This window comes from Rhinopithecus bieti, unplaced genomic scaffold (assembly GCF_001698545.2).
Source record: "Rhinopithecus bieti isolate Rb0 unplaced genomic scaffold, ASM169854v2 scaffold_19708, whole genome shotgun sequence".
In the NCBI taxonomy this organism is placed as follows: Eukaryota; Metazoa; Chordata; class Mammalia; order Primates; family Cercopithecidae; genus Rhinopithecus; species Rhinopithecus bieti.
This window is the reverse complement of record NW_016810765.1, coordinates 1,829,050-1,856,715: the sequence shown is the minus strand read 5'-3', so window position 1 is coordinate 1,856,715 and position 27,666 is coordinate 1,829,050. Positions and strand designations below refer to the sequence as shown.

The window sequence follows — 27,666 nt, the reverse complement described above, 5'->3', positions numbered from 1 at the left end:
ATGCCCGCAAACTGGTATGGGGACCTGGAGATCCTGCTGGGTAAGGATGACACTACCACAGCAGGAAGTGCCTTGTGTAGGGAGTCACAGCCCAAGGGGTCAAAGAGGGGAACTGCATGGAACATAGCCCTGGGTAGGGAACCAGAACCCCAATGGGGTGAGGACGATGTCCACGTGGGAGTCAGCAGCATGTCACGGACTGAGTCAAAGTGGGGTAAGGACAGTTTCTGAGGAGTGGTGGTGGCAGGTCAGAGCAAGGACAGGGTAAGGAGGGTGTGTGAGGGGTAAGGGGGACAGTGGCTCTGATGGGAGACTGGCTTCCTACAGGGGGATTGAGCAAATAAGGAGACTTAAGGATAATGGGAGCCAGATTTCTTAACTGTTGGGAGTTCAGAGTCACAGATGTGGAAAAAAGAAAACTATTGGGGTGAAGTTATGGTTTTCAATACAGATAGATTAAAAATATAGATGGCAATGTATATGTGTGTTTGTGTATATATATGTATATACCTTCATATATGTTTATATAGCTATATACTTACATATATCCTCCAACTTTGTCTACTAGGAGAATCTCTCACAGTAATAAACACAGCCCAGATTTCCTCTTCTAGATACCTTTCTCCACTAAAAGAAACCAGGGCTTCTTGGAGAGTTTCCAAGGATTCCAGGATTCAAGTCCTGATTCCAGGAGTGAGGTAGGAAACTTCAGTATGAACCTTGTGTCAGAAAGCAAGGAAATGATAGAGATATATCAAAAGGACACAGAAACCAGCTTCAACATCAAAATGAATCACTGTTGTAATGGATTATAACCCCTTAAATAAAGTAGAAAACTATGAGTCCTAATAATGTTAGTATATGGAAAGTTTGAGGAAGAATGGAATATTTACATAGAACCTCCCACATAAAGTATATATTAATGATAGCAGGAAAAAGAATAACTTCCTAATGGAGAAGAGAGACAGACAGCACCTTAACCAATGATCAAAGTGAATAATCAGCCGTTATGGGAAAACTGAATTTGTGCACCCCGATAGGATCCAATAAATAGTATTAAGGGTCCATCCTGGCTAACACAGTGAAACCCCATCTCTACTAAAAAATACAAAAAACCAGCCAGGCGTGGTGGCGGCAGGTGCCTGTTGTCCCAGCTACTTGAGAGGCTGAGGCAGGAGAATGGCGTGAACCCGGGAGGCAGCGATTGTACTGAGCCGAGATGGCACCACTGCACTCCAGCCTGGGGGACAGAGCGAGACTCCGTCTCAAAAAAACAAAAAAAGTATTAAGGGTCACTCGAGAAATTCCTGCCAAAGATGCATGAATTGAATGAATTGAGTCCCACATCAGACAAAGCCAAATTGAGTGACTTCTACAAAATAACTGGCCCGTAATCTTCAAAAGCACCCAAGTCAGAAAAGTCAAGGAAAGACAGAGAAACTAACCATTGCAGACAGAAGACTGAAATCATTGACAACTAAATACAGCAAAAGATTCTCAAGTGGATCCTTTGTGATGGATTCACTGGACTACTGATGAAACTTGAATGCGGTCTGAGGATTAAATTGCTGTAATACAACAGTGTTAACTTGCATATTTTAAAAATAGTATTGCTGTAAAAGAATGTCCTGTTTTTAGGAAATACACACTAACATATCCAGGAGAAATATTTACTATCCAAGGTAGTCAACTTACTATCAACTGTTTCCAGGGGAAAATGTTCTTTGTGCTGTTCTTGCAGAGTGTCTGTAACTTTGAGATTGTTCAACATAAATTTTTTTTAACAAAGTTAGTTGTCATTTTTAAGAAGAACAACAACGAAAACAGAAAAGAACAAAAAAAAAAAAAGAGAATATGCCACATTAAAAGATGCAACACAGTGCTGGCAGGGAAATGTTAAGTGGTATGATTCATACATGAATTCTTTTCCCAGCAAACAAAATGCCCCGTGCAATAAACTACTGTCTCAGGTGGAGAATGAAGTAAAGCCTCACCCATTCCAAACAAGGCAACCAAAAGCCTGTTCTTATTCCATGACCACAGAAAAGTCCTAGAGAGAATGTGCAAAAGCGCAGGAAAAACACAAGGCCACATTTCCCATCTCATTATTATTGAAAAAGGAATTTCTTTTATTTTTTTGAAAAGTAACATACCGGATGATGAACAGACATTTCTCAAAAGAAGCATTCATACAGCCAACAGACACATGAAAAAATGCTCATCATCACTCGGCCATCAGAGAAATGCAAATCAAAACCACAATGAGATACCATCTCACACCAGTTAAATGGCAATCATTAAAAAAATCAGGAAACAACAGGTGTTGGAGAGGATGTGGAGAAATAGGGAACACTTTTACACTGTTGGTGGGATTGTAAACTAGTTCACCCATTTATGGAAAACAGTATGGCAATTCCTCAAGGATCTAGAACTAGAATGTACCATATGACCCAGCCCATCCCACTACTGGGTTATACCCCAAAGGGATTATAAATTATTCTACTACAAAGGACACATGCACACGTATGTTTATTTGCGGCACTTATTCACAATAGCAAAGACTTGGAATCAACCCAAACGTCCCATCTGTGACAGATGGATTAAGAAAATGTGGCCACATATACACCATGGATACTATGCCAGCCAATTAAAAAAGGATGAGTTTTGCGTCCTTTGTAGGGACATGGATGCAGCTGGAAACCCATCATTCTTGCAAATATCACAAGAAAGAAAACCAAACACCGCAGTTCTCACATCATTAGGTGGGAACTGAACAATGAGGAAACTTGGACTCGGGAAGGGGCCACATCACACACTGGGATATCCATGGGGAGTGGACGGGGGGAGGAATTGCATTGGGGAGTTAACATTGATATAAATGATGACTTGATGGGTGCTGACGAGTTGATGGGTGGCGCCACCAACATGGCCACAAGGCTAGGTAGTACGAGAGACGGCTGCACGCGCGCTGTGTGGTGCAGCGGATGTACCCTAGAATTTAAAGTTAATAATAAAAAAAAAACTGGTAAAGACGAGATTGAAGAGAGAATAAATAACTAAATAATAAATAATAAATACCACTTTTAAACGGTAAAATTAGTCTCCTTCCATTTAAAGAAAATACCATACCAATGAAAAGCTTTGCACTAGGAAAATGTTTCCTCAAGCATGGTTTTGGAAAACAGAGGAAAACGAAACAAAATTGCACCACCCTGACAGAGTGACTATTATGAACTATTATGATTCTTTACTTGTCTCCGTATTAAATGACTGTAATCATGGCATGCCATTAGATTTCCTCTGTGTGCTCTGTTGAAAGTAGCGTAGTGGTTAAGCACAGGTTTTGAAACTGACCAACTTCCTCATCTGGCTTCTGCCACTGTATGTGACTTTAAGTTACTTTCCAAACTGCTGTAAGCCTCAGTTTCCTCCTGTATCAAATAGGGACAATCTACTCCCTTATCTTGGGGTTTATGAGAGATTTAAATAAGATCATGGATGTAAAGTACTTAGCACAGTATGTGGCATGTTTTATATATTCAGTAAATACTTATTTTCTCATGACTACTTTTCCATGTTTTAAATAATCATCTGCTGTGGTCTAAACGTTGTGTCTCCCTAACATTTCTGTGTTGAAATACTAACTCCCATGCTGATGGCATTAGGAGGTGGGGCATTTAGGGAGGTAGTTGGGTCATGTGAGCAGGGCCCTCACAAATGGGATTAGTGTCCTTATAAAATAGGTCCAAGGGAGTTAATTTGCCCCTCCCACCATGTGAGGACACAGTTAGAAGTTGCTGCTCTAAGAACTAGGGAGTAAGCCTCATCAGACACCAGATCTGCTGGCATCTTGATCTTGGAACCATAGCTCCCACTCAGCCACTCGATCACGAGGGTAAACAACCGATACTGTACTCTAGTGTGTTGTGTTCAATACATGACATGAGATGTTCAACACTGTATTATAGATGGTTTTGTCCAACTGCAGGCTAACAAGAGCTCTGAGTATGGAAACATACTCAGGTAGGCTAAGCTAAGTTATGACGTTTGATACATTAGGTGTATTAAATGCATTTTTGACTTATAATAGGCTTATCATTATAAGTCAAGGAGGTGGAGGAGCAACTGCTCTCTGCCTACTGACCCTCCTTAGTAACATGGCTACTGGACCTTATCAGGTACTGGAAGCAGGCAATGTCCTGGCAGCTTATAGGGTCCCATGGGTTGGACAACTGTCAGTATCACCGTGCAAGAGCACCCAGTAAGGACCAAGTAAAAAAGGGATCCTAATGAGAGCCTGGCCAGGTATTTGAACCAACACAAATGTGTCAGTTCTTCCTGAAGCCCAAGATGTGGAAAGGCTAGGCAATGGGTGGGTTGAGGTTTCCCTACCCCCCATCCTTTAAGAAGATAAGAGTGAAGGCACAGTGGGCATGGTGGTACACGCCTGTAATCCCAGCACTTTGGAAGGCTGGCAGATCACTTGAAGTCAGGAGTTTGAGACCAGCCTGGGCAACATGGCAAGACCCTGTTTGTACTAACAGAACAAAAATTAGCCAGGCGTAGGGGCACATCCTTGTAATCCCAGCTACTCTGGTGACTGAGGCTCAAGAATCACTTGAGCCTGGGAGGCAGAGGTTGCAATGAGCTGAGATCGCACCAGTGCACTCCGGCCTGGGTGATAGAGTGAAAATCTGTCTCAATCAATCAATCAATCAATCAATAAAGAGTGAGAGGAGAGGATCTTCCTCTGGGTTCCTCAGCAGGAACTGACACCCGACTGCCTTTGTACCACAGGTGAACAGAAGTAACGTTTGCTGCATGCCCTGCCATTTAGAGTACCCAAACCACAAGCTCTTATCCCAAAGTGCCAACAAAGAAAACTACAACTCATCTGAGAGGCTGCAGTTTTCTGAAGGAGCCAACATTCAGAGGGAAGGTCAACACAAATGAATAGAACATACGCCCAGAGAAATAGCACTGCTGCAGGAGGAAGACAGTATCTTGACTCTGGAAGTAATAGGAGCACAAAGGATAGATTCCAGGGTAGCACACAAACTGCTCTGAAGAGTAAAAGACCATGATTTCTGAACAAAACAATTCGATAGATGAATGGAAGGACACAGTGGAGCCCAAACTGGAAGATCAAGTGCAAGAACACACGCCTACCCTGATGCAAACAATCTCCCTGCTTCTTTTTTTTTTTTTTTTTTTTTTTTTTTTTTTTTTGAGAGGGAGTCTAGCTCTGTCCCTCTGGCTAGAGGGCAATGGCGCGATCTCGGCTCACTACAAGCTCCCTCTCCCGGGTTCCCGCCATTCTCCTGCCTCAGCCTCCCGAGTAGCTGGGACTACAGGCTCCCGCAACCGCGCCCGGCTAATTTTTTGTATTTTTAGTAGAGACGGGGTTTCACCGTGGTCTCGATCTCCTGACCTTGTGATCCGCCCGCCTCGGCCTCCCAAAGTGCTGGGATTACAGGCGTGAGCCACCGCGCCCGGCCCTCCTTGCTTCTTTACACTTACTTAGGGGCTTCCCTTCTTTCTGCCACTCTGGCAGAAACATCTGTTCCTGTCTTAGGTCAACCCTGCCACTTGTGCGTTAGATACTCATTAGACACCTTCTCGTCTAATAGAGGCATTGCTCCAACAGTTGTCTCCATCTGGCTGTTGTACAATCTTTTTATTTATTTATTTATTTACTTACTTACTTATTTTGAGACAGAGTTTTGCTCTTGTTGTCCAAGCTGGAGTACACTGGCATGATCTCGGCTCACTGCAACCTCCGCCTCCTGGATTCAAGCAATTCTCCTGCCTCCACCTCTTGAGTAGCTGGAATTACAGTCATGCGCCACCACGCCCAGCTACATTTTGGATTTTTAGTAGAAACAGGGTCTCACCACGTTTCTGGTCTCCAGACTCCAGGCTGGTCTCCAACTCCCGACCTCAGGTGATTCCCTCGCCTCGGCCTCCCAAATTGCTGGCATTACAGACATGAGCCACTGCACCTGGCCTGTACCATCAATTTTTATCTCTCTACTGCATATGCTCTAATATTTCTCATCTTAAAAAAAATTCTCCACTCACGCTACCAATTATTACCCCATTGCTTTGCTGTCCTTCAGAGTAGAACTACTCACTTTTCTATACCAATATTTCAAGGCGAACTCCAGAAGATCACAGTCTGTTTTACACTTGGTTCAGCGAAGTATGTTTGTAGTTTCTTCAAATAACAGGTTTATTTAAGTGTTTTGAATATTCAGCACTCATTTAACTTCTTAACCTACCAGAATATCATTGTATTTTGGTATTAAGATAATGATTTTAAAATTATTTGAAATCCAAATATTAATAATAAAAATAAAAGGAAATGTTCTTAAAAGAAGAAAAAAAGTCCTTACTTCTCTCTTGATCCCAGTCCAATTAGATTTTCATTGTCACCACGGCAGCCAAACAGTCCTTAACTCTACTCATGACTACCAGATCAACTGACTCTACCTCTTAGCTACTCTAAACCTAATTGACACTTCCTTCTTTTTCTTTACTTTCTCCTTCCTTCCTCCTTCCCTCCCTTCCTCCCTTCTTCCTTCCTTCCTTCCTTCCTTCCTTCCTTCCTTCCTTCCTTCCTTCCTTCCTTCCTTCCTTCCTTCCTTCCTTCTTTCTTCTTTTCTCTCTCTCTCTCCTCTATCTCTCTCCCTCCCTCTCTCTCTCTTTCTTTCTTTCTTGCTTTTTTTTTTTTTTTGACAGAATCTTGCTCTGTCACCCAGGCTGGAGTGCAGTGATACGATCTCAGCTCACTCACTGCAACTTCTGCCTCCCGGGTTCAAGTGATTCTCCTGCCTCAGCCTCCCAAGTAGTTGAGATTACAGGCGTGTGTCACCACGTCCAGCTAATTTTTGTATTTTTATTAGAGATGGGGTTTCACCATGTTGGCCAGGTTGGTCTCAAACTCCTGACCTCAAGTGATCTGTCTGTTTCAGCCTCCCAAAGTGCTGGGATAACAGGCGTGAGCCCCTGTGCCTGGCAATTGCCTTCTATATTAAGACTCATTCCTCAGGTTATCTCACACAGGATCATGACTTTAAATGCCATTTACCTGATGACTATTTCTAAATTTTTATCTCTAATCTATACTGTTGATTGAATTCTAGCTAAGAGATCCAGCTGCTTACTCAATATCTCCATTAGGTTATCTAATAGAAATCTCATATTTTACATGTTTAAAACAGAACTCTTGATTCTTCCCCCAAACTATTTTTCCTGAAGTTGTCTTAAACAAAAAATAAATTTCATTTTCCAGTTTCTCAAGACAATAACTTTCAAGTTTTCTTTGACTCCTCTTTCTGTTTTACCACATTCAATCTAATGGCAAGTCCTCTTCATTCTAGCAAATCACCATTGCTCTATTCTCCACGATTGCTACGATCCAAATACCTTCATCTATCAGCTAGATTATTAGAATAGATCTTTAACTGTACTTCTAACTGTACTACCCACTTCTACCCTGACTCCCTTAGAGTCCAAGAACTTTCCAAAGCAATCTTTTCAAAATGTAATTCAGAGCTCTGAGAATTAATGTTTTCCTCTCACTCAGCCTCAAATATCAGATTGTCATTCTACCTTGAGGTCATAAAGTACTTTTTTTCAACTCTTGATAAAATATAAACATGAAAGGTAAAATCACTCCTTTGGTGACCATCATGAACTATGACATATGCAGAACCTCATCATTTGCTGTACATTCTCTTCAAAAATCTGAAGTGATGACTTATGACAAAAAAATCCTGGCCAGGAGTGGTGGCTCACGCCTGTAATCTCAGCACTTTGGGAGGCCGAGGGAGGCAGATGACTTGAGGTCAGGAGTTCAAGACCAGCCTTGCCAAAATGACAAAATCTTACCTCTACTAAAATACAAGAATGAGCTGGGCATGGTGGTGCACATGTGTAATTCCAGCTCCTTGGGAGGCTGAGGTGGGAGGATTACTTCAGCCAGGGAGACAGAGGTTACAGTAAGCCGAGATTGCACCCCTGCAGTCCAACCTGGGCTATAGAGCATGACCCTGTCTGAAAAAAAAAAAAAAAAAAAGAAATCCAGAAAATGGTGGGAAGCCATGGATTCAAATGAGCAACAAAAGCATAACCAACAATAAAAAGGCAAACAAACTAATTCAAATGAGGTATTACATTTGAACAGACATCACTTCAAAGAAGACACACAAATGGCCAATACACACATGAAGAGATGCTCAACATCATTAGTCATTAGGAGAATTCAGTGTTGCTGAGAAAATACACATGTTTACCCAAATCCCAATAAAAACCTTGAACTCTAAAGTTGAGGAGAATCTTACAGGCTTCCAGAAAGAATGAACAACTTACCTGCAATGGGAAAAAAAATATTAGACAGGCAGTATCAAACCTCACACCTAAAACATTGGAAACTAGAAAACAGTGACATATCCTCACATAATACTGAAAGAAAAGGACTGCCACCCAATCCATGCCCAGCAATTATTTCCTTAGTTGATGAGAGTGAAAGAAAATAAATACATGGAGATGTAAAAGAGAGAAAACCATTATATTGGCAATGTACTCTATTTGAGGAAAATAGGAAGAGACTAATGAAACATCAAATTAATTAGAATATATTATAAATCTCAATATAAGAAAAGATATAGAAGAGTGATTGGTAAGCAATGAACCTTATACATGTATATACACATATTGCAGAGTTGCAGAGATTCTGACTGAAGATAAGGTAAGTGTAAACAAGGGCTCTTGAAATGGAAGATTTATAAGAATAATTCAAATGACACTCTAGAATGAAAATACTCACATGATATCAGAAAACCCCAGGTGTTGAATATTGGGTCAGGGAAGAGAAGGAAAATACAAATTTTGAAAATTCACCAAGCCCATGAATTTCTAGCTGAATTTTATCTAACCTTTAGAGGACTGACAATACTACTTTTACTTAAATTACTGTAAGCCATAGAAAAGGATGAAAAGCTCCCAATCCACTTTATAAAGGCAAAATTAACTGAATCAAAATTGATAAAAATAAGACAAAATTGAAAATTATAGACAAGCTCATGAATATAGATTCAAGAAATCTAAATAAAACATTTCTAATTAGAATCCAATAATGTATCAAAAAAAAGATAAACCATGACTTCTTCCACGAAAATACGGGTGGTTCAGTACCGGGAAGTTTATCAGTATAATCTATTATACCATATTTTGAAGGAGGATGTATGATCATATCTTTAGGTACTTACAATTTATTTAGTAAAGCTGGGCATGGTGGCATGCACCTGTAATCCCAGCTATAAGGGAGGCTGAGATGGGAGGATCATTTGAGGCAGGAGTTTGAGACGAGCCTGGGCAACATAATGAGATCTTGTCTAAAAAAAATAATAAAATAAAAAATTGGTAAAATGGCAGCCATACCTAATGAATAAAATAAGTTACAGAAATTGTTTAATATAAAAGGCTATTTACCAAACCAATAGCCAATAGTATCCCAAAGCACAAAATGTATATACATGTATATATACATACAAATGGCTAAAGCCATTTGAATTGAACAGAAACTACACAGGAATGCTCACCATCGTCATGACTAAATATTGGCTTAGAAGAGATTTCAATCACATTAATACAACAGTATTAAATAATTGACCTAACATTTGAAAACAAGAATAAAACACTTTGCTTTTCTCATGCTTTTCTCATGGTGTGATTGTTAAAACCAAAACCAAAACAAACAAAAAAACCACTCAAGTGACTCTGGTAAAAACCTACTACAGGAAATAAAATACTAAGATAACACAGTTATCTTAAGTATTTTTAAATTAATAGCTTTTTCCATATCTTTTATTTCTTTGTTTATTTTATGAGACAGGGTTGCCCAGGCTGGAGTACAGTGACACGATCTCTGCTCACTACAACCTCCACCTCCTGGGTTCAAGCAATTCTCCCACCTCAACCTCCCAATTGGCTGAGACTATAGGCACATGCCACCATGCTCAGCTAATTTTTGTATTTTTTGGTAGAGATGGGGTTTCACCATGTTGGCCAGGCTGGTCTCTAACTGACCTTGCCTCGGCCTCCCAAAGTGCTGGGATTACAGGCGTGAGCCACTGCGCGCGGTCAGTTTTTTCCATATCTTAACAAGAAGTACATAGAAGTAGAAACATGGAAAAATATTTCCTTCACAACAATGGTAAAACGTAAAATATTTCAGAATAAATTTAGCAAGAAAAAGCAAATCCCATATGGACACACACACACACAATTTTACTGAAGAAAGTAAAACACGGCCTGAACAATGGAAAGGAAACTATGTTCTTGAATGGAAAAACAAATACTATAAAAGTGTCAGTTTTCAGAAAACTAATATACAAATGCAACATAAATTCTATTTCAACACTATTGATTTCCTATTCCTGCTATAACAAATTGCCACTAACTTAGTAACTTTGAAATAACACAGAATTATTCTCTTACAGTTCTGGAAGTCAAAAGTTCAAAATCAGTTTCACTGGGCTAAAGTCAAGGTATCAGCAAGACTGATTTTTTCCGGAAGCTCTGAGGGAATAATCAATTTCCTTCTGTTTTCAGCTGCTCCTGGTATCTGTATCCCTTGGCCTGTGACTCCTTCCTCCACCTTCAAAATGAGTCACTCAGATCTCTGCTTCTGTCATCACAGCACCTTCTTTTCTGCCTCTGACTCCCCTTGTCCCTGTTATAAGGATTTTTTGTAATTACTTAGAATCCATGGAATAATTTGGGATCATATCCCTATCTCACAATAATTAGTTTTAATCACATCTACAGAGTCCTTTTTGCCATATAACATAACATTCACAGGTTCAATGGACTAGGAAGTAGTCATATCGTAGGGATTGAGGGACGTACATTATCAGTCTAACACAAACACCAGTAAGATTTTTAATATTGTTATAGAACAATAAATGCCTGAGAATAGCCAAGAAGATAGGGAAAAGAACAGTAATTGGGGAGGGCACCTTTAAAAAGGCATTATGATAAAATACACATAGTACTTTGGAGGCATAAATAGGTTAGTAGAACAGAATAGAGAATCCAGAAAGATATCTCAATATATGTGTAAATATTTATTTATTTATTTATTTATTTTTTGAGATGGAGTCTCTCTCTGTCGCCCAGGCTGGAGTGCAGTGGCGCGATCTCGGCTCACTGCAAGCTCCGCCTCCCGGGTTCACGCCATTCTACCGCCTCAGCCTCCCCTGTAGCTGGGACTACAGGTGCCGACCACCATGCCTGGCTAATTTTTTGTAATTTTAGTAAAGACGGGGCTTCACCATGTTAGCCAGGATGGTCTCCGTCTCCTGACCTCGTGATCCACCTGCCTCGACCTCCCAAAGTGCTGGGATTACAGGCCTGAGCCACTGCGCCCAGCCTCAGCTGATCTTCTGATAGGCATCAAAGCCACTAGGGGTGAGGGTCCCAGAGGGGAAGGACATTTTCAAGCCCCTTCCACACCATGCAGGTGTGAATTTAACACTTGACAAAAGTGCGATTTCAACTCAAGGAAAAAAGAATGGGTTATTTAATAAATGATGCTAACACAACTACGAAGTCACAAAAAGAGAATAAAAGTAGACCTCTGTCTCACACAATACAAAATGGTATAAATTACATAAAGAATGAAGGCTCAGAGGTGGGCACAGTGGCTCATGCCTGCAATCCCAGCACTTTGGAAGGCTGAGGTGGGAGAATTACTTGAGGCCAGGAGTTCAAGACCAGTCCAAGCTGCATAGTGAGACCCCCATCTCTACAAAAAAATTTAAATTTAGCCAAGCATGGTGACATGTGCCTGTAGTCCCAGCTACTTTCTGAGATAGGAGGATTGCTTGAGTCCAGGAGTTTGAGGCTGCAGTGAGGTATATTTGGGCCACTGCACTCTAGCCTGGGCAACAGAGCTAGATCCCATCTCTATTTTTAAAAAGAAAAGAAAAGAATGAAGGCTCAAATGCAAACTGAAACAAAAAATCATGTAAGAAAACCTAGAGTATGTACAATCTAGAGATGAGGCACACCTTCTTAACAGAGACTGGAATCCCAGAAACTTAAGAGAGAGAAAAAAAAAAGCTGAAATATTTGAACATAAACAGATAAAAATCCCTTACCTGGAAAATGTGCCAGGTACAAAATCAACTGACAAAAAAAATTCAAAAAAATGTGTAATGCCAAAGCCAAGGGTCAGCATCTGTAACATACAACAAGCTCTTGCAAATAGACAAGAATGAGACGAATAACTCAAAAACCAGCATGAGCTGCCTGCCTGTCAGTTGTTGCATTTTTTTCATCTTTCTATCTCTAAGAGAGGCTGGCTCATCTTGGAACAGAATGTTCAAAGTCTTCAAATACTACTATTTCATAATTCTGAAACTGTTAAAACCAAGTGAATGATGACTTTGCTGGTGACTAATACAAAAATGGTTATCTGTTCCTGCCAGTGAGAGAATCAAATATTTTTCACTTCTCTCTGGTGCCATTTAAACTGAAAGAAGAATGTCCTTGTTCACTGGATTTCTTTCCTTCTCTTTCTCTCTTTTAGAGATCATTTAAAAGTTTCCATGATGAGCTTAGTTTCAGGTTTATTTTCTTTTTTTCTAGTAACAGCACTTAATGTTTTGCTTTGCAGAGTAATTCTTCCATCAGAATTTCAGATTTTATTTTATTTTATTTTATTTTTGAGACAGACTCTCACTCTGTCCCCTAGGCTGGAGTACAGTGGCACGATCTCGGCTCACTGCAACCTTCACCTCCCAAGTTCAAGTGACTGATTCTCCTGCCTCAGCCTCCTGGGTAATTGGAATTACAGGCACGTGCCACCAGGTCCAGCTATGAATTTCAGATTTTAAAGTGGGGTATTTTGTTAGTTGCAGTATGTCAACTTTCCCCCTCTTCATTTATTCAGTAAGCTTATGCTAGGTTTGAAAAGAAAATAATAACGACCCAGAGTTGGCAACACAGGGGGAAAATAGAACCTCATCGTGTGCCTAAGCCTGCATGCTCACTCACTTGTTACACCCACAAAAGAACTTTCTATTTTAATTCAAACTGTTCCTTCCTCTTTTAAAATATCAATCCAGGCTAAAAACAATGTGTGTTCTTACTGAAATCTAAATATACGTTCTAAAGAAATTCTAGCTCACATCTGTGGTGCCAAGGGGCAGAGAGGGACAAATAAAAGTTTTTTTCAAAAACAATATGACAGAAGGGAGTAACTGGCTTCAGTCTGACTTTCTTACCCTCTCTAAGCTTCAGTTTCCTCATCTGTAAAATGGGAAGGAAACTAGTACCTACCTCATAAGGTTGTTTTGGAGATTAAATCAGATAATGCATATGATTTACCCAAAGAGCCTTGGATTAGTAAGATCTCAATAAATATTCGTTATTATTCCTTGGTTCTTATGTAGGGCCACCAGCACTTGGTTAGAAGAGTGGCTGTTTCCATCTCTCTTCCTGGAGGTCACTTTCCCTCTGCTGTGCAATGTGGAGGCTAAACCAGCAGTGGTTTTCAAACTGTTTCTCAGAGCCCTGGGATTCCAGGGAGGCCTGTGGGCTGTAGAGGGATCAGTGTGAGGTTGAGATGGTGGGTGAGACTCTGAGACTCCCACTACAGCTTTGATTTTTTTCTATTTTATATAAAAGGAACCTGCCTACATTTCACTTCAAAAACCATTAATCCTTTAAATCTGCAAGGCTAAGGCAATTCTGTTATTCTGTGGGTATTCTTCCTTTTAAAATGACTTTTCCTAACTTTTAGTAATCTTTTTTTTTTTCATCATCCATCCTTAACCACCCGATCCCTCCTGAGAGAAGCAAAGCATTTGAGAAGCCACATCTGTGTTAGTATGAATTACTTTGATGTATTATGCCTTTGGGGAGGTGCTTGCATTTTAAAAGAGTCCAAACAAGAAGAGGATAAATAGGATAAAGAAAGATTGCTTTTCTGTTGACAGAAATCCTGGCACTATGGGGAAGACTTTTGAGGGTGGGGCGAAAGGGAAGTCTTTTGTAAAACTGCTAAAATGGCAACTCTAACCACTGCCTTAATGAAATAATAACAGCAGCTAGCACTGGTAAAGAGATTCTGACTTATTCAACAATTTAATCTCCATCTTCTTGGCTGACGAACATGAGCCTCCTGTAAGTGAGATGCTACTGTTTTCCCAGTCCATTTCCAAGGCAAGGACATGGAGGCCCTGCGTGGCTCAGTGACTTGCCCTGGTTGGCAGAGTTAGGCCCTGACTCAAGTCTCGGGCACTCTCCCCAGGACCACACTGCTACCTCCACCCATTTGGGAAGCCAAGCCTGCTGATATCCAAGGCGCCGACTTTTGAACACTCCCTTTGCAGAAATGGCACAAGCTGGGCCACTCGTTTTTCTGATGCTTCCTCCTTGGAAAGAAAGGAATGGCTGTAGCAGAACTGTCAGCTCTCAATGAGCTCTTTGTGCAAGTAAATTCCAGAGTTTTTATGAACGATGATTACAGCAAGAGCTGCTTTCCCCCCCCAGTAGTTATGGTCAAAAGATTGCTGTTTCAGCCATGCCTGGCATTTCTCCAGAAAACTCTTGGATGTATGCACTATGAGTTACAGACTTGTGGATTATTGAACCTAGGAGACTGGAGAAACCAAGAAGCTCCTGATTTTAATGAGTAAATATTTCTTACCCTGTCAAAATCCCTAGTGACACAATTTTTTAAAGTTTAAGAAAGTAAACATAAATGTCATTAATCACTGGAGGAAAGGTTATCTTTTTCTATCATATTTCCACAGAGCAAAGTTGCCTGGTTTTTACTTACACATGTCTATCAAGATTAACTGGTATGAGGGCACATGCGTAATAAGCTCTCAACTGGATATATATATATATTTGTTAATGAATGAATGAATTAGTATGTCCTTTAATTTGGAGGCCAAGCAGTCATGATAGCAAAAACAACAGAAACAACATGATAACTTCCTCTGGGATAGCCCTTCGCTATGGTGGACTCCTTAAAAATTCTAGCACACATAACTAAAGTTAATTGCTTACTGCACTCAGGGAGATCACTACCTTGACCATCTTAGCCACGGAGTGGGAAAATATAAGTTGGAATATGATGATATTTTAAGGCTTGGTTGAAAGCAAGTTTTTCATTGCAGGAGCTTGAGATATAGTAGTTTAGGACTGGTAGACACAGCAAGGCAAGAATTTTGAGACAGGAATTTTGAAGAGTCTTGGAGAGAAAATTCATGTGTTACAATTCAATGAAAGGTTCCACAGTATGATGTTCATTCAAATAAATTTTTCCAAAGATATTTGCAACTTTTGTTATTCTGAGCAAGAGGTTCCTGGAGTGGAAGAGTCATGGTGATGAAGACAGAGGAGTAATAAGGTCATATTCATGAAGCCAAATAGTTCAATCAGTTTCACCAACAGCAGGATTTGCAAACCATAGCCCAAAGGCCCAATCTGGTCCATGCCTGTTTTTATAGTTTTATTGGAGCAGTGCTATGTTCGTTCCTTCAAGTGTTGTCTGTGACTGCTTCCATGCTACAAACACAGAGTTAAATGGTTATGACAGAGACCATACGGCTACGGAGCCTAAAATAGTTACTATCAGGCCCTTTGCAGGAAAAGTTTGCCAGCCCCTGATATGAACGGTAAGCTGTGTGGGAATAGACTGTTTCACTTCTCTTTTTTTTTTATTTCTTCATCAAATTATGTATTAAGCACCTACTGTGTGCAAGGTACCTCTATAGGTGTATGGAATCTAGCACTTAACATGATGAATGCCTGCCCCCATGGAAAAAAAATCAGCAAATGATATAAACCACATAGAAACAAGTGCTATGAAGAAAATTTAAGCATGGAAAGAAGATAGAGAGGTATTAGGTTGGTAGAGGTGGGCAACAGGGACTCTTTGGGATGTGGCAGTTAAGGAAATTCTCACTTAAGAGGTAATATTTGAGTAAAATATCTGAATGGGGCAAATGATGTGAAGATATGAGATAGAGAATGTCTCCGTCTATTTTTTGCTGCTATAACAGAATGTCACAGACTGGGTAATTTATAAACAAGATAAGTTTGTTTGGCTTATGGTTCTTAAGTTTGTTTGGCTTGTGGTTCCTGAGACTGGGAAGTCCAAGGGCATGGCCCCAGCATTTGCCAGGCCACCTGGTGAGGGTCATTTCATGGTGGTAGGGCAAAAGAAAGAAACAAGTGCATTAGGCAAGAGAGGGAAGTGGTCTGAACTCAGTCTTTGTATCTCCCATGATAACAATGTGAATCCTGAGCCCTCCTGACCTAATCACCTCTTAAAGTCCCCACCTCTCAATTTCATTCCAATGGCCATTAAATTTCAACATGAGTTTTGGCAAGGACATTCAAACCATAGCAGAGGCAGAGGGTAAAGAAATGCAAATATCTGGAGCCCAGAACAAACTTGGTGTGTTGATAGTGGTAAGCAGGTCAGTGTGGCTAAAGCAGGGTAAGCAAAAGGCAGAGTGGAAAGAGCTGACACTGGAGAACTAGCAAAACCAATGAACTAGTAAAGGCTTAGGGGAGGTGGCAGGGTTTGAATTTTATTCTGAATATGATCAAAAGCTAATTGGGGGGTGTTAAGCAAAGGAGGGATGGGATATGATTTACATTTCAAAGGCTCACTGAGGCTGCTTTAAATCATTGACTATAGAGGAACAGAATGGAGGCAGGGATGCAATCACAGGAGAGAAATTGTGCTTAGATTACATGGCAGAGATTGGAGGTGGTGATTGGGCATCAGTGTGAGTTAAGACAAATTTTAAAGGCACAGCTAATAAAACCTGCTAATGAGTGGGACATGCAGTATGAGAGAAAGACAAGAGTCAAAGGTAATTCTGAGGGTTTAGAATTGAATGATCAGGTGAATGGTACTGCCATTTACTGAGATATGCTGAAGACTTAGAGGCAAGGAAGGATGAAATTAAGAGATCTGTTTTGTTCTTGCTAAATTTCACTTGCCTGTTAGACATTCAAATGAAGATGTCAGGTTGACAGTTGGATATGAATATGTGCAAATGGAATAGATTGGGCATAAGATCTAATTTGGGATTCATCAGCATATGGATGGTATTCAAAGCCATGGAATTTGCTGAAATCACCCAGGGAATGACTACAAATTTAAAAAAAAAAAAAAAAAAGGCAGGGATGATTACTAAACCCTACGTCTAGTGGTGAGTTGGAGCTGGCTCACCCTGACCCTAGGGTTTAGTAATCAGCCCCTGTAATTGAGCATGTCTCTTCTCAACTCCCCATTCAGTGACATCATGCTAATAGCTTGGAATCAGCCATAGTGGACATGTTTGAACCATGAAAATTGGCAAACACTACACATCATGGTCCCCCTCCTTCCAATACAAACAGTTATCAAATATTTACCAGCCCACCACTGCCTGGGGCGCTCATATTTTGAAGTCATGAAAGGCAGGAAGAGACAGTATGAGAGCTTGAGAAGAACTGGAATGAGAAGAGGTAAGAGGAATACCAGAGTGTGGTGTCTTGACCCAAGGTCAAGAGACAACTATGTGTTCTTTCTATTTTCTCCCTTCTCCAAGGTTTTCAGCTCTTGGAGTTGATGGAACATATCACATTATAGAGAGTGTTTAACTCTCTAGCCTATCCTTCACTTAAAGACTTTAACTCATTCGTGTAAACCCTGATACTCTGGAGAACCATTATATGAAAAATATTGCCGTGAATTTTAATTGGAAAATTATGATGTGTTCTACCTCAACCAAAGCAAGATACCTAAGCAATTTCCAGAGATAGAAAATACATCAATTGACCATTGAAAGCAAGTTTAAATAAGTAATAGAGCATAAATGGAAAGTAAATAAATACAGACTATACATCAAATGCAAATTAACAAAGAAAAATCTTGGGAACAGGTGGTGAGTGGTAGGGGAGGCTGGGTGAAAGTTACTGGTATGTGCATTTTTTCAAGCAATTTTGTTCACATATTTTTCAACGTCTTGTGGCTCATGGTTATCTAAATACGCGTACAATCTTTAAAAAAGGTAATAGCACAGAATAACACATTTAGAACTAAAGAAAGGCTAAACACAAGATTACTCTGAAACATGCAGTAATAATATACATGAATAACAACTCTGAAGAATCCTAGGAGATACCACCCATCCGTTCCTCTTGCTTGGCTCACTTATGCTAAGCAAAATGTGTAGGCTTGTTCAAACATGGTGCACAGTGATGTTACCTGACTAGAAATTGTTGTGTCAAGTGAATTAATGAGTGTGTCTGTCGAAAACCATAATGGCAAACTAACAATTCTCATTGAGTATATAGTTATTGTGTTTGGGGTGAAAACGTATTATATTCAGAAAAAGAAATTGTTCATAAACTGGTAAAACCATTGTGCTGAGAAGTCATTAACAGCACAGTTTTTATGGAAGACAAGTCAGCTTTCAATTTTTCTGTCCAAGAGGAAAATTTTCTCTGTTCTGCAGAAAGCAGCAGCACCTGTCCATTCTGTATGTTCTGCTTTTGAAAGGCTTCAGCCCCACAAAACCCATACTGTCATTGTCATTATTATTGTTATAGCTACTGATTATTAGAAGGTAATATGTATCAAGCAAACTAACAATTATTTTATTCCCCATTATATAGAGGAAGAAATTTAGTTTCATGGGAAAAGATGTAATTCAAGAGGGGAGACTAAAGCAGTGTCCTCTGAGCAACTAAAATTAAGAGGAGAAATATTTTAAATAATGATTTCCTTAATTGTGCAATTAAAAAACATACTCATGTGCTTCTTGACTTCACACACACACACTGCTTCAGCAGCAGGGAAACACCAGAGCAGAGCACATATTTAGTAAGACTAACTCTATACAATAGAAATAAATAGATGAGCATGCGTCATCCGTAAAAGCCACATGGATGACAATGTCAGTTGAGGGCACATCTTATACTGTTTTTCTGGAGCACAGTCTTAGTTTGTTTTCTACTGCTATAACAGAATACCCAGTTTATTAACAATAGAAATTTATTTGGCTTGTGGTTCTGAAGGCTGGGAAGTCCAAGAGCCTGGTACTGGCATCTGGTGAGAGCCTTTGTTCTGTTATCTAATGGCCGAACGTAAAAGTAAGTACTTAAGACAGAGATAGGGGCCAGGTGCAGTGGCCCATGCCTGTAATCCTAGCACTTGGGGAGGCCGAAGTGGGCATATTGCCTGAGCTCAGGAGTTCAAGTCCTGCCTAAAACAGTACAATTAACATGGCAAAACCCCATCTCTACTAAAAACACAAAAAATTAGGCAAGTATGGTAGCATGCGCCTGTAATCCCAGCTACTTGGGAGGCTGAGGCACAAGAATTGCTTGAACCCAGGAGGTGGAGGTTGCAGTGAGCTGAGATTGCACCACTGCACTCCAACCTAGGCAAAAGGGAGAGACTTTGCCAAAAAAAAAAAAAAAAAAGACAGAGATAGGAAATTGGGCTGAACTTACCCTTTTATCAAAATCCCGCTCCAATAATAACTAACTTTCTCCTGCAATAATGGCATTCTTTCATTCATGAGGGCTATGTATTCATGACCTAGTCACCTCCTGAATGTTTTACCTCTTAATACCATCACAATGACAATAAAATTTCAACGTGAGTTTTGGAGGGAACATTCAAACCATAGCAAGCACAAAATTAGCAATGATGGGTTAGAGATGCTAAGGGCTTACTCTAACCACAAAACAACTATACAATGTTTCAGTCAATGACGGACAACATTTACAACATAAGATTTTAATGGAGCTGAAAAGGTCCTGTCACCTAGTGATGTTGTAGCCTTTGTAATATTGTAGTGCAATGCATTATTCACATGTTTGTGATGATGCTGGTGTAAACAAACCTACTGTGCTGCTAGTTTTATAAAAGTATAGTACATCACACCACTGCACTCCAGCCTGGGCAACACAGCGAGACTCCATCTCAAAGAAAAAAAATAAGTATAGCACATGCAATGATATACAGTACATGATACTTGATAAAGATAGTAAATGTCTATGTTACTGGTTTATGTATTTACTATACTATACTTTTAATGGTTATTTTAGAGTGTACTACTTCTACTTACATATTTTTTAAAAAGTTAACTCTAAAATAGCCTCAGACAGGCCCTTCAGGAGGTATTCCAGGAGAAGGTATTCTTTTCAAAGCAGATAACAGCTCCATGAGTGTTATTGCCCCTGAAGTCCTTCCAGCAGGATAAGATGTGGAGGTGGAAAACAATGATATGGATGATCCTGACCTTGTGTAGGTCTAGGCCAGTGTGTGTGTGTCTTCATTTTTAACAAATAAGTTTAAAAATTTTTCAAAATTCTTAAATAGAAAAAAGTGTATAGAATAAAGATATAAAACATTTTTTGTATAGCTGTAAAATGTGTTCGTATTTTAAGCTAAGTGCTATTACAAAAGCATCACAAAGTTAAAAATAACTAAAAGTTAATAAAACAAAAGTTGCAGTAAGCTAAGGTTAATTTATTACTGAAGAAAAAAAATTTTTAATAAATTTAATGTAGCCTAAGTGTACATTGTTTATAAAGTCCACAGTAGTGTACAGTACTCACATTTACTCACCACTTACTCACTGACTCACCCAGAGCAACTTCCAGACCTGCAAACTCCATTCATGGTAAGGATCCTATGCAGGTGTATTTTTGTTTTTAGACAGGATCTCATTCTGTCACCCAGGCTGTGGTGCAGTAGTACGATCATGGCTCACTGCAACCTCAAATTCCTGGGCACAAGCAATCCTCCCACCTTAGTCTCCCCAGTAGCCCAGTCTCCACACTTGGCTAATTTTTTAATTTTTCTTTTGTAGAGACAGGGTATCTCTATGTTGACCAAGCTGAGTTTGAATTCCTGGCCTCAAATGATCCTCCTGCTTCAGCTTCCCAAAGTGTTGGGATTACAGGCATGAGCCGCGGTGCCTGGCCAGGTGTACCATATTTTATCTTTTACATATTTTTCTGTACCTTTTCTATCTTTAGATACACAAACACCACTGTGTTACAACTGCCTATAGTATTAAGTTTAGTAACATGCTATACAACTTTGCAGCCTAGGATACCATATAACCTAAGTGTGTAGTAGGCCATACCATACCATCTTGGTTTGTGTAAGGTATGCTCTATGCTGTTCACACCACAGAGAAATCCCCGAATGAAGCATTTCTCAGAACATATCCCCAACGTTAAAACACGTGACTGTATTTAGTAGAGATTTAAACACAGCATTCACTGGCACTGAGGCTTGTTGGCTTTCCTCCCCAGCAGCCAGCCTCTTGCTTCCTGTACACAAGCCACACTCAGGGGTTTGTTTCTCCCTCCATGATAGGGATGGCGTTTTCCAGCCAGAATCTCAAGCCCTCTCGTGCTCTGTGTAAGCCCTGGTGCTTTGTCCTCGCTGCAACACTTTCACTTCTACTTCACTTTCATGCTTTGCCTTAGAAAGAAATCTCAACCAATTGCTAGAAATCTTCACATTCTGCTTCATGGAATTCCGAACAGAAGACTAGAAAGTTACCTGTTTGTGACTTGGACAGAAGTAAAGACATTATATATCTTTCCCTCCCACCAAACCCTGTCATCAATAACACAAATAATATTGCTTCTTTCGATTGCAAGGATTATTATTATTTCTGCTCACATGGGACCTGATCTTCTGCTTTGAAAAAAGAATGATTCACCTCATCTGCATCTTAATGTATTCATTTGCACTGTGTGATTTGCTCCTCTTCTCTCACCCCCAATTCACTGCAAATCGAGAGGATTGCTAACAAATAGTAGTTGCACAAGAAAAAGGAAACCCACGTGTTCATGTTATTTCAAAAGTTTGTGTCATCTCCTTGCACCTTCCTTAGGTTTGGAGCGGTCGTCATTTTCTTTTATCCGCTCCCACCGCCAGCTTGTTTCCCTCTGCTGTAATGCCCAATTTAGTATTTTCCCTACAACAGAAAACCCAGACACGGCAAAAATTCAAGACGTTCTGAAGAAACACCTGGAAGATACCCTAAACAAAATCAAAAGTGAGAGTCCGTAGATGCAAGCTGCTGCCCATTGGCCTCTCCAGCCACGCCCACAGGGGGAAGAGCCAATAGGAGTCCTCAGCATTGAAATTAACAGGCGGGAAGGACAGCCATTCCTACTCTGTGAGGATGCTATGGAATGTAGTGGAAGGAGTATAAGAGAATAGATTGCAAGACCTGAAAGACCCACATTTTAATCCCAGCTCTTTCACTTTGATCATTGGATTCTTTCATGTGTTTATTTATTCAATAAATATGTATTGAGAACCTACTATGTGCCAAGGTTCTAAATTTCAAAGATACAGGGAGGAACAACAAGATATCTCTACTTTCAAGAAGATTAAGAGTATATTTGAGGTAATTGTTGGTCAATATACTTAACCTCCAAAATACTTATGGAATAAATAATACTGACCTCATAGGTAACAATTAAAATGGAATAATGTTTGTAATATGTTATTTGGTGCCATGGATATGATAAGCAGCCATTATTACTCCTTATACCTCCTCCCCCATTCCTCTGGTTTCCAAGTTTCTCCTTCAGTTATCTAAATACCTCTAAAAATGTCATTAACCCTGATAATGAATGGTATTCCAGATTGGTGTTTGTGATCCTATGATTTCAAAGGCATGGGTACTTCCTGAAACTGGGCTGGAAAGAGTCTCTCTAAGATCTGACCTCACAGTACCCTGAGGTCATACTTCAAACCTCCTACCAAGATAGAAAAATAACAGTGGAGTAGAGGGGGTTTGGAGAGTGTTTAAATAATTTGGGGAGAAGATGTTATAAAATGTAACTGAGGCAATGCAGTTATTCAGATGTCTCAGCATATAGCACAATCTAGAAGAGAGGCATGTTATACTCTTATTATGTTTTCATTTAGTGTTTAAAAACATTTGAAATGATAAGAGTTGTAGATTTACTATGAAATCCAGCAAATGCTTAATATCTGTGTCCACTAAATTACGGCATGGCCTTAAAATTAAGTAAATGTTTATGTGTAAGTTTCTAAAAGTTAGCTAGCACAGAAATTAATCTGGAAGAAATAAAAAGGGAAAAAGGGGAATTTTGATTCTGAGTTAAAAAATAGATCCTAGAGTCGTTTTTTTTTTGCTCTGGGTTTTTACTTGCCTGTCCCCTTAACTCTTTAAACACCTTTTTAGTATGGATTGAAACAAACATGCCTTTATATGGTTCAAATGAGTAATCTGACCTTCAGCAAAAAAAAAAAAAAAAAAAGAAAAAAAAGAAAAAAAAAAAAATTGGTAATTGGCTCCTCCTAATAGCCAGGCATAATGCAAAGAAGTACCCATGGTAAGTCCCCTGAATTTTCCAGGAAAGAAAACAACCAGGGAAGAAAGAGACTTTTGTTGCAGAAACCTTTGGGCAAATTAGAAACAGATTTAATATTGTGTTCATGGGGGAATTGTCTAGTCAAATCCAGTCTACTCCTATGCCAGGGGAAGCTTCGAGGTAGGTCACTCAGGACATCCTTGTACTAAAGCGAACACAAAGCAGGGCATCACACAGCACCACACACTAAGGACTTTGAACTGAGCATATGAAAACATTTTCCTCTAGATTTAGTTGTAAGTTTTTTACAATGCAATTTTTGTTTCTCAAGTTTGTGAAATTTCATTGCGTCCTGATATTTAGAAGTGAATCTTGTACCAAAAATTGTGTATTGTAAGTTGATAGAAACTCAGTCTGTAAATTTCTTGGGAGAATTAAGGACTTGGTTTAACAAGGCAAGTGCCAACAAACATTATTTGACAACAAAATTGCACTCTTATCTTTAAATGTTTTGTTTTATAATCCACAAAACTACATTCATTACCTTTGGCTTATGGCGTCAAGTGAATTAGTAGGAACCTAGTACAATATGCTTTGATTTTTAAATAGTGTCAGTGTAGTGATATTGCACTGATGATTAAAAACATCCTCTGTTTTGTCAAATTAATTGTCTATTAACATCCATCTGAAATATAGAACTGATTTATTTTTGGGGGGCCTAGCAGTGATTGTCATAGATTGCCATCCTTATTTTCGTTATATATTTCCAAACGAATTAATATTTTTTATTTTAGTTCCTCCTAATTTGACAGCACTAGATTTATGTTTGCATGAATGTCTGTGATCCTTTAAGTTGGGCACAATGGCACATTTTTTACCACTAGAGTTTGAAAGTACAGAAAGAAAGAATTCACCATGGAGGAAAGAAAACAGAAAGGAGGTGTAGCAAGCTCTGTTGCTTGAGTATTCAACATCTATTACTCCTCTCTTCCTAACAAACCCATATTTTGTTTAAGTCTCTACCCACCAGAGACGGTGTTATGTTTTCCTCTAATTTGGTCTTGAGGCCTCTCTGAGGAGAGTGGCTATAAACTTTATCCCTGCTTTGACAGGACAGGGCAGGGCAGGGTAGGGCTGGGCTAGAGCAAGGTGCCAGGTGGAGTTCCAGGGGAGGTGGTCGTGGATGTTTACACTGTGCCTTTCACAGGACCCTTTCAAATCCTTACGCTTAAGTGTCTGACCCACGTCCAGGGGTCCCTCCCACAGGAAACTTGCTTATACTGGCAGATACCCTTGTGACTCTTGTGTAAACTCTGTCCAATTTCTTTCTACCAAGACAGCCAGACTCTAGGAGGGCCCTGACCAGGACAAAAGTTACGACGGCTGTGTTGGTCAGATGAAACACAGAGGAGCAGTGTATTACTAACAGATTCCAGAGGGAAGAGGACAGCACGCCTTGCAGGGCCAAAAGAAAGGGGAAAGCTGTCTGGAACATGCACACTTAACCAGCAAGGGGATAGCAAGAGAGAGAGAAAGAGACCTCTGGGCCAAAGTCTTTATTCTGGTCCAGCATGCTATCCAAGCAGGTTTCTCACAATGAGTTCTAATTGGTGGGTTTATAGCAAGCAGGTACGAGGTCCATGAAATCACACTGTGACCGAGAGGTGATCACTGTGGCATATCTGGGCAGTCCACCCACGGTGTGGGGGGTCAGTGGGGTAAGTCAAGTAGGTTGCATCTAGCCATGCCATAAAAAGGTGGTCACCAGGAGGCAGTTGTATAAAGCACATATCTGGATTGACCCACCTTGAGGAACTGGGAAGGGGTAGAGTTTGGAGGAATTGCAATCTGTGTCAAAATGTCTAAGCCCTGCTTCTAGTATGAGAAACTCCAACTTATATTCAAAATGAATGCTGAGACAACATAAAATTAATACAAATTCGGCTTTGCAGACACAGATGCCTCCCAGAGCCCTCTGCCACCAGCCATAGTCAACCCCATCATGTTCTTCAACATCACCATCATCGGCGAGCCCTTAAACAGAATCTCCTTGGAGCTGTTTGCAGACAAAGTTCCAAAGACAGCAGAAACTTTCATACTCTGAGCACTAGAGAGAAAGGATTTGGTTATAACGGTTCCTGCTTTCACAGAATTCTTCCAGGGTTTGTGTGTCAGGCTGGTGACTTCACAAACCATAATGGCACTGGGCAGCAAGTCACTCTATGGGGAGAAATTTGATCATGAGAACTTCATCCTGAAGCATACAGGTCATAGCATCTTGTCCATGGCAAATGTTGGACTCAACGCAAATAGTTCTCAGTTTTTCATCTGCACTGCCAAGACTGAGTGGTTGGATGGCAAGCCTGTGGTCTTTGGCAAGGTGAAAGAAGGCATGAGTATCATGGAGGCCATGGAGTGCTTTGGGTCCAGGAATGGCAAGACCAGCAAGAAGATCACCATTGCTGACTGTGGACAACTGTAATAAATTTGACTTGTGTTTTACCTTAACCACCAGACCATTCCTTCTGCAGCTCAGGAGAGCACCTTTCCACTCCATTTGCTCATAGTATCCTATAATCTTTGTGTTCTCACTTCAGTTCCTTTGGGTTCCATATTTTCCTCATTTCCTTCCATGCCTAGCTAGATTGCAGGCCTAAGTTTATGACTATGAAATAAGAAGTAAATAACAACGACAAATTATAAGAACTTACAGATGAACACTGTGGCTCATGTCTGTAATCCCAGAACTAGGGGAGGCCGAGGGGGGAGGATCACTAGATGCCAGGAGTTCAAGATCAGCCTGGGCAACATAGCAAGACCCCATCTTTACAAAAAATAACAAAACTAGCTGGGCATGGTGGCTCATGCCTGTGGTCCTAGCTACTCAGTAGGCTGAGTTGGGAGGATCACTGAGCCCAAGAGAGGTGGAGGCTGCAGTGAACCGAGATCATGCCACTGCACTCCAACCTGGGTAACAAAATGAGACACTGTCTCAAAAGAAAAAAAAAAAAAAAATTCACTACAGAAGGTGACTCTATCTTCAGAATTATATCTAAGATCAAAAACGTTTTAGGCTATGACTTCGAGTAAGAAACAGACTTTGCATGGCAACCTAGCACACACATGCATTCTGCATAACTTTAGAGAAAATGGAAAAGAAAACTTAATGAAATAATATTCACCTTTGTAATGTGCATTATGCTCTGGTATGGTTCTTCTATTTCATTTTCTAATGATGACTCTGATTCACTGAATTTCATTTCCCAGTCAACTAATGGATCATAAGACAAAAACACTGGTTTAAACCTGTCATGTCAACACCACTCCTCTTAGCAATTTTTCAGTCTTAAAAGAAAACTAAAAAAGTGAATTTATGAATTGGAAAAACTCAATATTAACATGTCAATTCTCCCCACATTGATCTATAGATTCAACACAGTCTCAAGCAAAATATCAGAAATTTTTTGTATATATGGATAAGCTGAGTCTACAAGTTATATGATGGACAAAGGAAAGAGATTAGAGAAAACCATTTTGTAAAAGAAAAACAGTTGATAAATTTATACTTATGACTTCAAGACTTACTGTGATAAGCTGCAGTAATCAAGATAGTTTGATATTGGTGAGATATGAAATCACAAACTCAGATCAATGCAACAGAGTAGAGTCCAGAAGCAGGTCCACACAAATCAACTCTACCCATTTTGACTGAGGGACAAAGGCAATTCAAAGAAAAGATGATCTTTTCAATTGATGGTGCTGAAAAACCAGACATCCATAAGCAAAGACATTGCATTTCAACCTATGCCTCCTACATTATAAAAAAGCTAACTTAAAATGGAGCCCATATCTAAATGGAAAACTTAGAACTTTTAGAAGAAAACATAGAAGAAAACTTTGTTAGCTTGGATTAGGAAAGGACTTCTTCAGTATGACAACCAAAAGCACAATAAATGAAAGAAAAAGTGATAAATTTGACTTCACCAAAATTTAAATCTTGGACCAGACATGCCTGGCTCACGCCTGTAATCTCAGCACTTTGGGAGGCCAAGCCAGGAGGATCACTTGAGCCCAGGAGATTGAGATTAGCCTGAGCAACATAGTGAGACCCTGTCTCTATGTTTTTTTTTTTTTTTAATTAAAATCTTTTGCTTCATAAAATGCAACTTTATGCAAATGAAAAGACAATCCACAGGCTATGAAGGATACATGTGCAAAACACATATACAACAAAGAACTCACATCCAGAATATATAAAGA

General features: G+C 39.9%; 1 pseudogene; it reads left to right on the top strand.

Moving 5' to 3' along the window:
- Positions 1 to 25,888, top strand: LOC108542622 (peptidyl-prolyl cis-trans isomerase A pseudogene; annotated as a pseudogene).
- The last annotated feature ends 1,778 nt before the right edge of the window (positions 25,889 to 27,666 follow it).